Source organism: Cervus elaphus, chromosome 21 (assembly GCF_910594005.1).
Source record: "Cervus elaphus chromosome 21, mCerEla1.1, whole genome shotgun sequence".
In the NCBI taxonomy this organism is placed as follows: domain Eukaryota; kingdom Metazoa; phylum Chordata; class Mammalia; order Artiodactyla; family Cervidae; genus Cervus; species Cervus elaphus.
In genome coordinates this window covers 68296520-68313554 of record NC_057835.1, presented here as the reverse complement: position 1 = coordinate 68313554, position 17035 = coordinate 68296520, and the positions used below count along the sequence as shown (strand labels likewise).

The 17035-nt window shown below is 41.6% G+C and overlaps 1 protein-coding gene across 6 annotated transcripts in view; it reads left to right on the top strand.

The window, feature by feature from the left end:
• CPQ (carboxypeptidase Q) overlaps window positions 1–17035 on the top strand; it is a 529074-nt gene that overhangs the window by 433046 nt on the left and 78993 nt on the right. The window lies entirely within an intron of this gene.

The following is a 17035-nucleotide window of genomic DNA, read 5'->3' as shown; positions in this document are numbered from 1 at the left end:
TTGATGCTATTTTCTACCATGGCTGTTTTCCTCTTCTACCTTTAGGTGATTACTGCTGTTGCTTATTACTATTCTCAAATGAGGGAAATTGTTTTTCTACACCTCCCCTAGCTCAATATAGATACTTATTTGGATTTTTTTCTGTAATTGCTGTAATTCCTTAGCCTCTTTTTATCTAAACTATACCTATTAAATTATCTTAACTCTTCTCAAAGCTAAATTGCCTCATCTGTTTATTATTTTTCCTTCATTTTGTCTGAATACTTTAAAACTTATGAAGTATGCAAGGCAATTGTTAGAGCTCTAAGTAGTCCCAGGATGCATTTATTAGTTTCTGTAATTGAGTCTTACCGGTTACACTGTGTATTATTGGCCTCATGTTGTACTAACTCTAGCATAACAAACCTTAAGATTTCTTTTAAAAATTATTTAATATTTTAAAAATTCTATGTACATGCCCCCTTGGCAGTTCAGCTGGTAATTGCTCATTCTTCCTCTTCCTGTTCATGGTGGCCATTTTACTCTGACAAATCTTGCACATTAGGGTTTCTCATCTTTGATGGTGAAATGACCATGACATAGAGTCTGCTAAGGATGTCTTCTAGCACTGTTTTCACCTGAGAGAGAGATTACTTTGGCTGCACAGCTTTGTGAATAAGAGTATCTTAGTATTCCATTATTGAAGGAATCTTAGAACTTTGACTTGCAGTTAGGTAATTGAAGAGCAGTTTTTATTGCTATCAGTTTATATAGCCTTCTAAGAAGGATTTATTTTTAGCCCTTATAACAGATGTTGTAAAACTTTATATATTTGAAGAGCTTTATAAAATATACCCTTTCATGGATCACAGCCTTGGCATGGTGAAGGGGCTTGCATAACTCAAGGTATCAGCCATGCTGTGCAGGGCCAGCCAAGACAGATGGGTCATAGTGAAGAGTCCTGGCAAAGCGTGGTCCACTAGAGAAAGAAGTGGCAAACGACTCCAGTATTCTTGACTAGAGAACCCCATGGACAGTATGAAAAGGCAAAGAGATATGACACTGGAAGATGAGCCCCTGGTCAGAAGGTGTTCAACAGGCTGCTGGAGAAAAGTGGAGGGCAATTACTAATAGCTTCAGAAAGAATGAAGCCTCTGGGCCAAAGTGGAAATGATGCTCAACTATGGATATGCCCAATACTGTAAAGAGCCATGTGGCAAAGAAGCCTGGAATGTTAGGTCCATGAATCAAGGTAAATTGGATGTGGTCAAGCAGGAGATGGCAAGAGTGAATATCAACATCTTAGGAATCAGTGGACTAAAATGGATAGGAATGGGGGATTTTAATTCAGGTGACCATTATAACTATTACTGTGGACAAGAATCTCTTAGAAGAAATGGAATAGCCCTGAGAGTCAACCAAAGAGTCCAAAACGCAGTACTTGGGTGTAACATCGAAAACTGTAGAATGATATTGATTCATTTCCAAGGCAAGCCATTCAACATAACAGTAATCCAACACTACGCCCCAACCACCAATGCCTAAGAAGCTGAAATTGACCAGCTCTGTGAAGACCTACAACATCTTCTAGAGTGAACACCAAAAAAGATGTCCTCTTAACCATAGGGGGTTGGAATGCAAAAGTAGGAAGTCAAGAGGTACCCAGAATCATAGGCAACTTTGGCCTTCCAGTACAAAATGAAGCAGGGCAAAGTCTAACAGAGTTTTGTCAGGAGAACATGCTAGTCACAGCAAACACACTTTTCAACAACCCAAGAGATGAATCTACACATGGACATCACCAAATGTCAATGACCAAATTGACCAAATGGTCAATATCAAAATCAGATTATGTTCTTTGCAGCCAGAGATGGAGAAACTCTATACAGTCAGTAAAAACAAGACCTGGAACTGACTATGGCTCAAATCATGAGCTCCTTATTGCAAAACTCAAGGTTAAATTGAATAAAGTAGAATCCCCATGAACAGGGGACCCTGGTGGGCTATAATCCATAGGGTCACAAGCAGTCAGATAGAACTGAAGCAACTTAGCATGAACACATACACAGGGAAAACAACTAGACCATTCAGGTATGACCTAAATCAAATCCCTTATGATTATACAGTGGAGATGACAAATAGATTCAAGGGATTAGATCTTGTTGAGAGAGTGCCTGAAGAACTATGAAGGGAGGTTTGTAACATTGTACAGGAGGCAGTGACCAAAACCATCCCAAAGAAAAAGAAATTCAAGAAGGCAAAGTTGTTGTCTGAGGAGGCTTTAAAAATAGCTGGGGAAAGAAGAGAAGTGAAAGGCAAGGGAGAAAGGGAAAGATTAGACAGCTGAATGCAGAGTTCTAGAGAATAGCAAGGGGAGATAAGAAGGCCTGCTTAAATGAACAATGCAAAGAAATAGAGAAAAACAATAGACTGGGGAAGACTAGAGATCTCTTCAAGAAAACTGCAGATATCTAGGGAACATTTCATGCAAGGATGGGCATGATAAAGGACAGAAACGGTAAGGACCTAACAAGCAAAACAGATTAAGAAGAGGTGGCAAGAATACACAGAAGAACTTTACAGAAAAGATCTTAATGACCCAGATAACCACAATGATGTGATAACTCACCTAGAGATGGACATCTTGGAGGTGAAGTCAAGTAGGCCTTAGGAAGTATTACTACAAACAAAGCTAGTGGAGGTAACAGAATTCCAGCTGAGCTATTTCAAATCCTAAAAGATGATGCTGTTCAAATGCTTCACTCAATATGTCAACAAATTAGGAAAACTCAGCAGTGGCCACAGAACTAGAAAAAAATTTTCATTCCAATCCCAAAGAAGGGCAATGCTAAAGAATTTTGAGACTACCATACGATCGTACTCATTTCACATGCTAGCAAGGTTATACGCAAAATCCTTCAAGCTAGGCTTCAGTGGTACATGAACTGACAAATTCCAGATGTACCTGCTGGGTTTTGAAAAGTCAGAGAAACCAGAGATCAAATTGCCAACACTTGTAGGATCCTGGAGAAAGCAAGGAAGTTCCAGAAAAACATCTACTTCTGCTTCATTGACTAAGCTAAAGCCTTTGACTGTGTGGATCACAACTGTGGAAAATTCTTTAAGAGATGGGAGTACCAGACCACCTTACCTGTCTCCTGAGAAACCTATATGCAAGTCAAGAAACAGAAAGTTCCAGACATGGAACAATCCCTGGTTCAAAATTGGGAAAGAAGTACGACTTATATGCAGAGAGCATCATGCAAAAGACCAGACTGGATGAATCACAAGCTAGAATCAAGAGTGCTAGGAGTAATATCAACACCCTCAATGATACCACTCCAGTGGTAGAAAGTGAAGAGAAACTAAAGAGCCTCTTGATGAGGGTGAAAGAGGAGAGTGAAAAATCTGACTTGACACTCAGCATTCAAAAAACTGAATGGTTATGGTCTGGTCCCATCACTTCATAACAAATAGAAGGGGGGAAAGTGGAAGAAGTGACAGATTTTATTTAATTGGGCTCCAGAATTACTTTGGACGGTGACTGCAGCCATGAAATTAAGACGCTTGTTCCTTGGAAGGAAAGCTATGATAGAACCTAGACAGCATATTAAAAAGCAGAGACATCACTTTGCCAACAAAGGTCCGTATAGTCAATGCTATGGTTTTTCCAGTAGTCAGATACAGATATGGTAGTTGGGCCAGAAAGAAGGTTGAATGCTGAAGAATTGATGCTTTTGAATTGTGGTTCTGGAGAAGACTCTTGAGAGTCCCTTGGACTGCAAGGAGATCAAACCTGTCAATCCTGAAGGAAATTGACCCTAAATATTCATTAGTAGGACTGATGCTGAAGCTCCAGTACTTTGGCCACCTGATGGGAAGAGCAAACTCACTGGTAAAGACCCTGATGCTGGGAAAGATTGAAGACAAAAAGAGAAGTGGGCAGCAGAGGATAAGATGGTTTAATAGCATCGGGGACTCAATGGACATGAATTTTTGCAAACGCTGGAAGATAGTGGAGGACAGAGGAATCTGGCATGTTTGCAGTCCCTGGGTTCACAAAGACTGAAGGGGGGCTAGAACTGAACAAGGCTGAATAATCCAGGTGAGAGATAACAATAACATGGACCAGTGGATGGAGTGAGAAGTTGTTAGCTAGCCTCCGGGGATATTTTAAGGAAAGAGCCAACAGGATCTGATGGTGAATTGTATATAGAGTGTGAGAGAAAGGCAACAAGTGTGACCCCACAGTTGGAAGCCTGAGCAACTCAAATGGGAGGAGTTGGTTAGAAGGGTCTGAGGAGGTGATAAGAAGCTCAGTTTTGGACATGTTAAGTTTGACCTATCAGACATCCACATGAAGAGGTCAAAAACACAGCTCAGTAAAAAAGACTAGAGTTCAAGGGAGAAGTCTAAAGGTAGTCATGGTTATGGAGTTTTCTCCATATAAATGCTCCATCTGTATCAACATTACTACTTTCCTTGTCTTGGTACCTCTGCCTCCTATCCATTGGAAGCCCAGCTTCCATGCTTTCAACAGAGGGACTGCTATCTTTGCCCTCCAACAGATATAAGAGCCTCTAGTCCCCAGGGCTATGGGCTTCCCTGGTGGCTCAGCCATAAAGAATCACCTGCCAATGCAGGAGATGTGGGTTCGATCCCTGGGTGAGGAAGTTCCCCCAGAGTAGGAAATGGCTACCCACTCCAGTATTCTTGCCTGGAAAATCCCATTTTCCAGGAGCCTGGTGGGCTACAGTCCATGGGATCTCAAAGAGTGGGACACGACTTAGTGACTAAACAAGTCTCTTGGGTTAGCATTCTCCACAGGTCTCCTCCATCCCATCCTTTTGAGACTCATTGGAAGTCACTCTGTCTGGGCTGTTCTCTCGCTACTCCTGATTCAGTTTCCATCTCTCCTTTCCTTCCCTCAAGGTCCTTAGAGCCACCGGCCCCTTAAGGCATTGGAAGCTCCGCCATTCCATTCAACAAGTCAGTTGATTTTGTTTGGTTGAGATGGTTTTGTCGGCCTTCTTTGAGGTTCAATTCAATCATCTATGGACAGCTGGAGGCTACTTTAATCATAAAACAAAATAATTAGTAAATCTTGCCCCCAGATTCTTCCTGGCCAAAATCATTTCTTCCAATCTTTTGGTGAAGAATTCTGGAAATTCACCTAAGCAAGTAATTGGGCATTGCAGCATATCTGAAGGTGCTTTTTGAGAATGTTTTTTACATTTGTTCCTAAACCCATGTCAGCAGAGGAGGGATGGTCTAACACATGGGCAAGATTACAACTAGACTTTTTAATGTTTTAATGATAAAAATTTAAACTTTTCCACATATCCAAATTATATATAAACATATGAATCTTCTTTGAATCAATAATATAGAATATCCACTCATTCAACAAATATTTATTGAGAATCTGTTACATGTTCTTGGTGTTTCAGGTACCCTATTGTTAAGGAGTTCCCTGTAGTTAGGGAGCCTCAGTTCAGTTCAGTTCAGTCACTCTGTTGTGTCCGACTCTTTGTGGCCCCATGAACTGCAACACACCAGGCCTCCCTGTCCATCACCAACTCCCGGAGTTTACCCAAACTCATGTCCATTGAGTCAGTGATGCCATCCAACCATCTCATCCTCTGTCGTCCCCTTCTCCTCCTGCCTTCAACCTTTCCCAGCATCATGGTCTTCTCAAATGAGTCAGTTCTTCACGTCAGGTGTCCAAAGTATTGGAGTTTCAGCTTCAATATCAGTCCTTCTAATGAATACTCAGGACTGATCTCCTTTAGGATGGACTGGTTGGATTCCTTGCAGTGCAAGGGACTCTCAAGAATCTTCTCCAACACCACAGTTCAAAAGCATCAATTCTTCAGCATTCAGCTTTCTTTATAATCCAACTCTAACATCCATACATGACTACTGAAAAAACCTAGCCTCGACTAGATGGACCTTTGCTGGCAAAGTAATGTCTCTACTTTTTAATATGCTGTCTAGGTTGGCCATAACTTTCCTTCCAAGGGGTAAGCATCTTTTTTTTTTTTTTTACTTATTTATTTTTTTCCATTTATTTTTATTAGTTGGAGGCTAATTACTTTACAATATTGTAGTGGTTTTTGCCATACATTGACATGAATCAGCCATGGATTTACATGTATTCCCCATCCCGATCCCCCCTCCCACCTCCCTCTATACCTGATTCTTCTGGGTCTTCCCAGTGCACCAGCCTTGAGCACTTGTCTCATGTATCCAACCTGGGCTGGTGATATGTTTCACCCTTGATAATATACATGATTTGATGCTGTTCTCTGGAAACATCCCACCCTCACCTTCTCCCACAGAGTCCAAAAGTCTGTTCGGTACATCTGTGTCTCTTTTTCTGTTTTGCATATAGGGTTATTGTTACCATCTTTCTAAATTCCATATATATGCATTAGTATACTGTATTGATGTTTTTCTTTCTGGCTTACTTCACTCTGTATAATGGGCTCCAGTTTCATCCATCTCGTTAGAACTGATTCAAATGAATTATTTTTAATGGCTGAGTAATATTCCATGGTGTATATGTACCACAGCTTTCTTATCCGTTCGTCTGCTGATGGGCATCTAGGTTGCTTCCGTGTCCTGGCTATTATAAACAGTGCTGTGATGAACATTGGGGTGCATGTGTCTCTTTCAGATCTGGTTTCCTCAGTGTGTATGCCCAGGAATGGGATTGCTGGGTCATATGGCAGTTCTATTTCCAGTTTTTTAAGAAATCTCCACACTGTTCTCCATAGTGGCTGTACTAGTTTGCATTCCCACCAACAGTGTAAGAGGGTTCCCTTTTCTCCACACCCTCTCCAGCATTTATTGCTTGTAGACTTTTGGATAGCAGCCATCCTGACTGGCGTGTAATAGTACTTCATTGTGGTTTTGATTTGTATTTCTCTGATAATGAGTGAGTTGAGCATCTTTTCATGTGTTTTGTTAGCCATCTGTATGTCTTCTTTGGAGAAATGTCTGTTTAGTTCTTTGGTCCATTTTTTGATTGGGTCATTTATTTTTCTGGAATTGAGCTGCAGGAGTTGCTTATATATTTTTGAGATTAATCCTTTGTCTGTTGCTTCATTTGCTATTATTTTCTCCCAATCTGAGGGCTGTCTTTTCACCTTGCTTATAGTTTCCTTTGTTGTGCAAAAGCTTTTAAGTTTCATTAGGTCCCATTTGTTTAGTTTTGCTTTTATTTCCAATATTCTGGGAGGTGGGTCATAGAGGATCCTGCTGTGATTTATGTCGGAGAGTGTTTTGCCTATGTTCTCCTCTAGGAGTTTTATAGTTTCTGGTCTTACATTTAGATCTTTAATCCATTTTGAGTTTATTTTTGTGTATGGTGTTAGAAAGTGTTCTAGTTTCATTCTTTTACAAGTGGTTGACCAGTTTTCCCAGCACCACTTGTTAAAGAGGTTGTCTTTTTTCCATTGTATATCTTTGCCTCCTTTGTCAAAGATAAGGTGTCCATAGGTTCATGGATTCATCTCTGGGCTTTCTATTCTGTTCCATTGATCTAAATTTCTGTCTTTGTGCCAGTACCATACTGTCTTGATGACTATGGCTTTGTAGTAGAGTCTGAAGTCAGGCAGGTTGATTCCTCCAGTTCCATTCTTCTTTCTCAAGATTATTTTGGCTATTCGAGGCTTTTTGTATTTCCATACAAATTGTGAAATTCTTTGGTCTAGTTCTGTGAAAAATACCGTTGGTAGCTTGATAGGGATTGCATTGAATCTATAGATTGCTTTGGGTAGTATAGTCATTTTGACAATATTGATTCTTCCAATCCATGAACACAGTATGTTTCTCCATCTGTTTGTGTCCTCTTTGATTTCTTTCATCAGTGTTTTATAGTTTTCTATGTATAGGTCTTTTGTTTCTTTAGGTAGATATACTCCTAAGTATTTTATTCTTTTTGTTGCAATGGTGAGTGGTATTGTTTCCTTAATTTCTCTTTCTGTTTTTTCATTGTTAGTGTATAGGAATGCAAGGGATTTCTGTGTGTTAATTTTATATCCTGCAACTTTACTATATTTGTTGATTAGCTCTAGTAATTTTCTGGTAGAGTCTTTAGGGTTTTCTATGTAGAGAATCATGTCATCTGCAAACAGTGAGAGTTTCACTTCTTCTTTTCCTATCTGGATTCCTTTTACTTCTTTTTCTGCTCTGATTGCTGTGGCCAAAACTTCCAACACCATGTTGAATAGTAGTGGTGAGAGTGGGCACTCTTGTCTTGTTCCTGATTTTAGGGGAAATAGTAAGCGTCTTTTAACTTCAAGGCTGCAGGCACCATCTGCATTGATTTTGGAGTCCCCAAAAATAAAGTCTCTCACTGTTTCCACTGTTTCCCCATCTATTTGCCATGAAATGATGAGATCGGATAGCATGATCTTAATTTCCTGAATGTTGAGCTTTAAGCCAACTTTTCACTCTCCTCTTTCACTTTCATCAAGAGGCTCTTATATGCTTCCAAATATCACATAGGATGTTCTTATACTAAAAACTTCAAACTTAACTGAGTATCCTACATCATACCTGGTCACTCAGGTTGCAGTCACGTGACAGCTTGCCTGGGCTGGGTGATCAAAGATGGTCCAACTTACAGAAGTTAGGACTGGACAGGCTGTCATCTAGGCTGATCTTCCCATGTAGTACCCCAGGCTTCTTTACATGTCAGTCTTAGGGCAGCAACAGGTCAAGGTGGCAGCTGTAAGCCTTCTTTTGGCCCATACTCTGAAGTCACAAATGGTCACTTCTACCAGAGTCTCTTGGTCAAAGAAAGGCAAGGGACCAGCCTACATTCATGAGCATGGGGGAAGAGATTTACACCTCCTGATGAAAGGAATGTCACATTCACATTGGAAAAAGGCAATATATACAGGGAATGAGAGGGTTTATAGCCATTAAATAATCAGTCATAAGTACTAAACATAATAGAGAAGTCCCTGCCATCAGGGTCCAAACAGTATTCTAAAAAGAGACTAGGAAAAAAAGCCCTCTTGACTATTTTTGACACCTCAACGTCTAAAGATCAAAAGGATGAGAAAGCCAGCCAAGGAAAATGAGGAGGCACATCCAGTGATGTGTGAGGAGAGCAAAGAGTCTAAGGCCCCAGAAGCCAAGGGAAGAAAGTGTTTTCAGAAATCAGCAAGTGACCAGTTCAGCTCCACCAAATATTTGCAATTTAATGCTGCTGCTGCTGCTGCTGCTAAGTCACTTCAGTCGTGTCCAACTCTGTGCGACCCCACAGATGACAACCCACCAGGCTCCGCCATCCCTGGGATTCTCCAGGCAAGAGCACTGGAGTGGGTTGCCATTTCCTTCTCCAGTGCGTGAAAGTGAAGTCGTGTCTGACTCTTTGCGATGCCGTGGACTGCAGCCCACCAGGCTCCTCTGCCCATGGGATTTTCCAGGCAAGAGTACTGGAGTGGGTTGCCATTGCCTTCTCTGAATTTAATGCTAAGTGATCTCAATTTTGGAATTTTCACTAACTTCTACAAAAATTCTAGGAGGGATAATTGATATTTGAGAGTGGGATAGAAAAAGGAGGCACAGTTAATAGTCACATCACGACAGACAGACTGCCCAGAGCAAACAGGGATGTATGGTCATCCAATTAGGTTTCTGTCCCAGTAACTGTTAAATAAATACAGTCTGCTTCCTAAAGAAACAGCTTTCCTGAAGTGTGACTTAATATTTTGCTTTTGGATTTAATTGAGGATCAATACTTAGGAAACAGTGTTATGAAAGGAGTTTCTGCCTCTTTTATAAAAACTACTATTGGAGACCCTTTCATAATTTTGTTCAATGTTCCTCATGGGAAGAACCATGTGGCAGTTCCTCTCAGAATTGATTGCTGGCAAAACTGTTAAAAGAGGATAATCTGGAGCTGAAACAAGTTTTCCAAGGAGCTGGTTATATCCTTTCTTTTGCTAAGTAATGGGAGCTTCATAGCACACTGTTTTTTCCTCTTACCTTGGCAGCACTAGCTAAGTTACATCTCCAAGTTGCTGTTGGGGTATCATGTCAGATTTTCCCAGTTGTGACCTTATTTCTCCTCACATATTTCTTGAGCACCCACCATGTACCGAGCTCTGTTATTTAAGCTAGAGGTGTGGTAGAGATCCACACAGATTCAATCCTTGCCTTCAGGGCATTTTTTTGATTCTCGAGTTTACAGTACTTTTAAAATATGGTATTAGTGTCTTGTAAGTTCTAAGTTTAGTCGCTCAGTTGTGTTCGACTCTATGCGACCCCGTGGGCTGCAGCACAGCAGGCTTCCCTGTCCGTCACCAAGTCCCGGAGCTTACTCAAGTTCATGTCCATGGAGTCAGTGATGCCATCCAACCGTCTCATCCTCTGTCATCCCCTTCTCCTCCCGCCTTAGATCTTTCCCAGCATCATGGTCTTCTCAAATGAGTCAGTTCTTCGCGTCAGGTAGCCAAAGTATTAGAGTTTCAGCTTCAGCATCAGTCCTTCCAATGAATATTCAGAACTGATTTCCTTTAGGATGGACTGGTTGGATCTCCTTGAAGTCCAAGGGGCTCTCAAGAGTCTTCTCAAATGCCACAGTTCAAAAGCATCAATTCTGTCAATTAGTGTCTTATAGGAAGACTTGAATTCTTTCAGGAGCAAGGTGGGTATAAAAAACAAATTGAATAAAGTGTAACAGTGCAATGCATTAGGTAGGGGTCTGGTGTGTTAGAAATGGAAGGTGAGGGAAGAGGCAGAGTGTGAAATGAAGCCTTGAGTAGAGCCAGAGCCTTGAAGCTCATATTTGGGTACAGTTGTCTTTCATGAGGTTTCAGACCCACCATTGTGCTTCTGAGAGAAAAGAAGGCATGTTTAAGAAAATAAAATTACTTTTAAAGCTGTGTTTAGCATCTTTACTAATATTAGTAAAGAGTGCTTGATCAAATAAAGCATTTAAGGATATTATCATAATCCAAACATGCTCTAAGTACTTATCTACTGGCTGTGGAAAAAGGAAAATTAGTGATTAACAGTGCTTTAATATGATATGCCATTGGATTGAATAAATATTTCAGTTCCAGATTATAAAGTAGCCTATTTTTGCAGGACATGAAAATAAGCACTATTATTTTAAAAGAAATAACCTGTCTACACATAAGAAAAGGAACTCCTTATCAGTTGTAACCTTGAATAGGGATTTAAAGAAGCTGCCGTGGGCTTTCCAGCCAAGAGAAGGGGACTGGTTTGAAGTCAACTCAAAAGCTCTGTCTTGGCTGATAAGACCCCACTGTCAAAAACAAGAAACACATCTCTGTGCCTATTAAGCATGTAACAGTGTCAGAGAATAAAGGTCAGATGAAGGAAGGGATCCTCTTTTAAACAATTTAGTTCCTACACTTTGAGGACAGCATGGCAGGTACAAGAGGAGACAGGCAGGGAAAATCCACGCGAGGGAGGAGGTTGAGAGAGGGATGGAGGATGAAAGAGGCAGAAGCAGCTGCTTTCACAAAGCCAGCTGTTTTGGAGATTTCTCTTTACAGCTGCTTATTGAAATGTGTATGAAACTAGCAGTGCAAAACACTTGGGCAATGTATTATGTTAAAGGAATCAAAATTTAATTGTGGAGACTATGAGTCCCACTGATTTCAACTATTGATTATGTTGCCTCAACATGCAGGAATAAAATTAAAAGCTGAGATAGACAGCGAGCTGCCGTGTAAGCTCTTAAGCCTGTCTACCAAATACTCTGGGTACTGGGTCATTTTTATTCCTCAAAGAAATGTGAATACAGTCATAGTTCCAGTATAATATAAATAAAATTCTTATTTCTTTTAGCCTATGTTTGTGCCATATCTTTCAGCCTTCCGACTCACTGTCGTTACCATAGTGACATTTATAAGAGGGTCGTGTGTTTTCCATAAGTTTAAGGGCTATCCGTGGGCCTTAACCAGCTCAAGAGAACTCGCTGAGATCTAGAGTGCTTGGAACAACACTGTGAAAATCGAATCGCCTGAAAACACAGGTCTGACTCACAAGAGAAACCTCCTGTGCACACACAGAGAATGATAGGGCTGGAAAGGGGTCTCCGGAAGCCATTTATTCCGTGCCATCTCCAGGCAGCATGGTGGCTAAACCACAGCAGGTGTCTGGAATTTTAGTACCGGTGTAACTTACCCGAGACTGCCCGTTCTCCTGAGCCACAGCCAGTTTACCTGTCAAATAAAAATTACATGCGGTGCTCCACCTTGTCATCCTCTCTCTCCTGACTCTCCCTGCTGGGTCACCAAGGTTGTTCAGAACTGAATGCTGGGGACTGCCAGAAATAAAAGTCTGAACCTCGGGGTAGACATGACCAGAAAGGAAAACCTCTTCTTGGTTTTGCCCAGCAGGAAGAAACCTCTTTTCCTATCACCCCATCATGACAGGTGTTTGACCTAAAGCTCCATGCAGCACTCCCCTACCCCAGTTATAGCCTTTGAAATGGGAATGTCAGGGTCACTGGCTGCACTGGAGAAGATGACTATATCAACTCAGCGCATGGTCTCATAGGATGATTCCTTCTGAGAACTTGTTTTGAGCTTACCACCTGACCAAACAGCGTCACCACCATCATCTGTAAAATATTAACTTTTACCGAAACAGGGACGTGGTACCAAGACTTGATTGCTCTGTGTTGGGGGTGGGGGGTGCGTTTACTTCTTTGAAGATTGAACTAAGGAGGCTAAATGATTAATTCAAATAATTAGGAGTCTCTTTTTCTCATCATTTGATTTTGGGGATTGCGATTTTCATTCAAAACTAAAGACAGGTTGCCTAGGTTATGAGAAAATAAAAGCTTTAAAACAAAAGAAGATGCCAAGTTTGGGAGGAGAGAAGATGTCGAGCTTGGGTCTATGTTTCTGAAAAAGAATTATCTGGAGTTTTATAAAAGCAAAGAACACAAACATCACCCTGTGTTTATGTTAGGAAGTAAGCTTTTGAAAATATGCAATATGTATTTTAAACACTGTTCTACTTTTTAATCTTGCGTTGCACCCAAAGAATGCTAATGGTTACCAAATTGTTCTTTGGCAGAGTAAGCTGACCCTTAAAAAAAGAAAAGAAGTGATAGGATGTGATTCTAGCACAAAACAAACGTATGACTCTTCAATCCTAAGCAGATATTAACTACTCCAGCAACTCCAACCTAGGAGGTTAGCCAGGAGCTTTTCTCTGCATTGCATTATGTCCATTACAGGGCAATGAAAGACAGTTTCCATGACTCCTAAGAAAGAGGTGTTTCTCCTCATTAAGAGAGCAGGGCGAGGAGTTTACACGTAGTATCTGAGCTTGTCACTGAGCTTCTCAGCCTCCCCATCCATACGTTTGCCTCAATCGGTGCTGGTTATCTTAGCAATAACGCATTCAGTCTCCAGGAGGGAGGTTTCTCCCTACACCCTGTGAGTAGGAGGGCAGATATTTTGCTTTGTGGGCAGAAATGGGTCGCATGAAACCAGCATGGGGCTGCTGCACTCTCACTAGCTATAATCAGCTTTCCAAATCGACCCTGAGTGTATCCCCACAGCCCGTAGCATAGTGAGGGGCACGGATATTTGTGACAACACATGCCTGAGAAGCAGCGGTTGTAACAGCCCTATGACCCGGCATCTTCATCCCGGTTTCTCTGTGCAGAGACAGTTTGTTTTCCCAGCTCTTTGGCCATGTGCTGACGATTAGACAGTGATGCCGTCAACGAGGAGGAAAAGCAGTGTCCCGGACGGTGGGTGCTTTGTTTCTCAGTTCCTCGTTGAAAACATATGGAAATGTTTATATAGAAATGGACAACAATAGACCGCTGCCGTCATGTTAGCAGCAGCTAATAAAATTCTACATGATTAGAAATCCAGCACGCCTCTACCTATGACAGAATTCTGAGTTACTGAAATCTGCACATCTGGTCTAATTCGGGTTGAGAAAGACATTTTATTATCTTAGGCTTTTTATCCCTAGTTGGTAGGAAATGGTGGAGCAAGGGTTTTGTTTTTGTTTTTGTTTTCAATCTTCTCTTTGCCTAATCAAATTACTGTGTTAGCAGGGACAATAAGTTCTATCCAAACAGATTTTGTATTGTGATCATGCAAGAATATTTTAAACTCTGTACATTTGTTGGACTACAGTCTTTGTATTTTTGAATTAAAAGCAAGGACCCGTGGCCTGACAGTTGAAAGTAAGCATGAGCAGACAGGCTTGGGGAGGCTGACCTCTGGGCTTGAATTCTGACCACTCCACTCACTAGCTAGGTAAGCCTGGGGAAGCTAGTTAACCTGACCAGACCTCAGTTGCTTTGTCTGTGAAATGAGAAATATAATAGCACTTATAGAATGATTATAAGCATTACCTGGGATAAGCTATAAGGCATTTCACACAGTGTCTGGCACGTTGGAAGCACTGCAGAAATGATACCTGTTATCATTATATGCAGCTAACAGAAGGGTTTATATGGAGTCCTTTCTTGAAAACCTGAGAGGTATGGATCTTTAGTGGTAAGATCAGTAACAGCAACTATTGATGAAGTGCTTGTTATGTGCCGGGCTCTACAATGCCCTCTTTCCTACAACACAGTGACCTGGGGTGCCATCATTATCCCCATTTCAAGGCAGAGGAAACAGAAGTCCCAGACTGCCCAGTGTCACAGAGCTCATGACTGGTCAGTCTGAGGATTAAACTCAGACTGAATAGTCCCAGGGCGCATACTTGTTATCACTGTGCTAAACCTATTGCCACATAGCATCTGACACCTTTGAAAGTGCCCTTATTCAAATTATTCTCAACATTCCTATCAGCATCCTGGCATTGCATGGTACCATTCACAAACGGTGGGATACCCTGGCCCTTGTTCATTTGTAGGTGTAGAGGGTCAAGAAGCCTTTCATGCATATTTTTTAAGGAGCTTGGACAAGTTCAACTCACACAACCACTTTCACTGTGGTCCACAAAGATCTTTTCTTTGAAGACCCTCAAAGTTCCATGTGCCCAGGCTCATTGTTCAAGCCTGGGTGCATGCTCAGTCGCTTCAGCTGTGTCTGACTCTTTGTGACCCCATTCACTGTAGCCCACCAGGCTCGTCTGTGCATGGGTTCTCTAAGCAAGAATACTAGAGAGGACTACTGTGCTCCTCCAGGAGATCTTCTCAACCCAGGGATTGAGCCGGCACCTCTAACATCTCCTGCACTGGCGGGTGTGTTCTTTACCACTGTCTGGAAGGAAACGGCAACCCACTCCAGTGTTCTTGCCTGGAGAATCCCAGGGACGGCGGAGCCTGGTGGGCTGCCGTCTATGGGTCACACAGAGTCGGACACGACTGAAGCAACTTAGCAGCAGCAGCAAGCCTAGAAAAAAGCATTTGTTCCAGCCTACGGATGGAGACGCTAAAGGTCAAGGCATCATGACTTGGGGACAGAGAGAGAGGCCAGACACTCCCCTCGGCTGTCCAGTAGGTTGGTTGCTGAGCAGGGAGTAGAGTTGAGTGGGTCCAGGGCTGGGCACGCCTCACCGGGCTGATGCCCAAATCACTACCTAGCTCTACTTTCAACTAAAAAGCATATAGTCAGGAGCAAATTGGGTAATATTCTTATTGGAAGGATGGGAGTCTGTGAGAAGTATGGGAACCCTCACAGACATGACCCAACTCTGTCTTTATTTGAAGATATATTGTGCTATTTCTTTTCTCATTTTTATAGGGGAGGAAAAGAATTTGGGGTGGGAGCTGTGGGCACATAAGAGGACAGGGTTAACCCTGCCAAATTCATGTCAACTTGTTGACCTAGCACCAGTGTTCTAGCTGAATAGCCCTGAATATAAGACATTAATGCAAATATTTTTGCATGTTATTAACTCGAATGATGCTACCTTCTTGCAGTAGCCACAGCTGAGAGCAGAGAAAATTGTTTTCCTGGGTTTTTTAAAATCATAATTGTCTTGGGTCTTTCTCTGAAAATCACCATGAAGACAGAAATTCCTTAGAAGTGAAAGTGGAAATACCAACAGACTTCTGCTTTGTCAACCTTCTCATCATCAATGACAGCAGAATGGGTCACAAAATTCAGGACCACAAAGTTCAGTCCTATAAATGTTAGAAATGTCCTTCTTTAGAACCCACCACTGTTCTTGCTGTTGTAACAACAATGCCCATCCACAGCAATAAGAAATCATTATAAAAAGTATCTGTTTTACAAAAGAAAAAAAAAAATAGTTATGCAACCCTGAAATTGTTATGCAAGTGAAAAATCATTCTAATTCAGAATAGGTGTAACTCCATGCTAGCTATAGCAGTGTGGAGTTTTGGAAAGCATAGTATTTCAGACCCAGCTCTCTCATTTGCCAACTATGTGACTTTGAACAAGTCCCTTAACCTCTCTGATCCTCAGTTCCTTTTCTATAAACCACTATCAATGATAAAACTGCCCTGTCTACTTTATGGGTTATGGAAGAAGATCAGAGGAGATTGCAAACATGAAAGCTCTCTGAAAGCGATGTAAAAATGTTATTATTGATTTTAACTACGTGAGTAATGACGATGCCAGCTTGAGAATAACTCGATCAAGGTAGTATCTGGTCAGTCTTGAAGAAAAGAATGGCTCCTGGGAAATAGATGGCCAGGCCAGTTTAAACTTGAAAGAGCCTTAAACTTACAAGTCTTTGGGCCGGGTGGCAACTGAGCTGTGCAATCTGGTGAGCGCCTCTTCTAGGCTCTTGCTGTGACAATATTGGCTACACGAAATCACTGTGCTTTCTCACCAGGCTTTATTTGGGAAAAGTTTACACACTAGCGGCCTGGCAGAGCCGCTGGGGTTTAGAGTTCTACAGTTGTACCCCAGAGAGAACAGCATTTCGCTGGCGTTCTATTACCTCCCTCCCCGGGGGCTCAACAGATGGCACAGCATCAGAACCAGAAACCCAAGACAAACCTGTCGGTTTGATGCCTTTAAGCCTTTGCAGAATCCACAATTAAAATAAGACAGAATGTCCATCAAGAGCAAAGAGGTAGAACGAAATAGGCCCGCAGAGCATACTT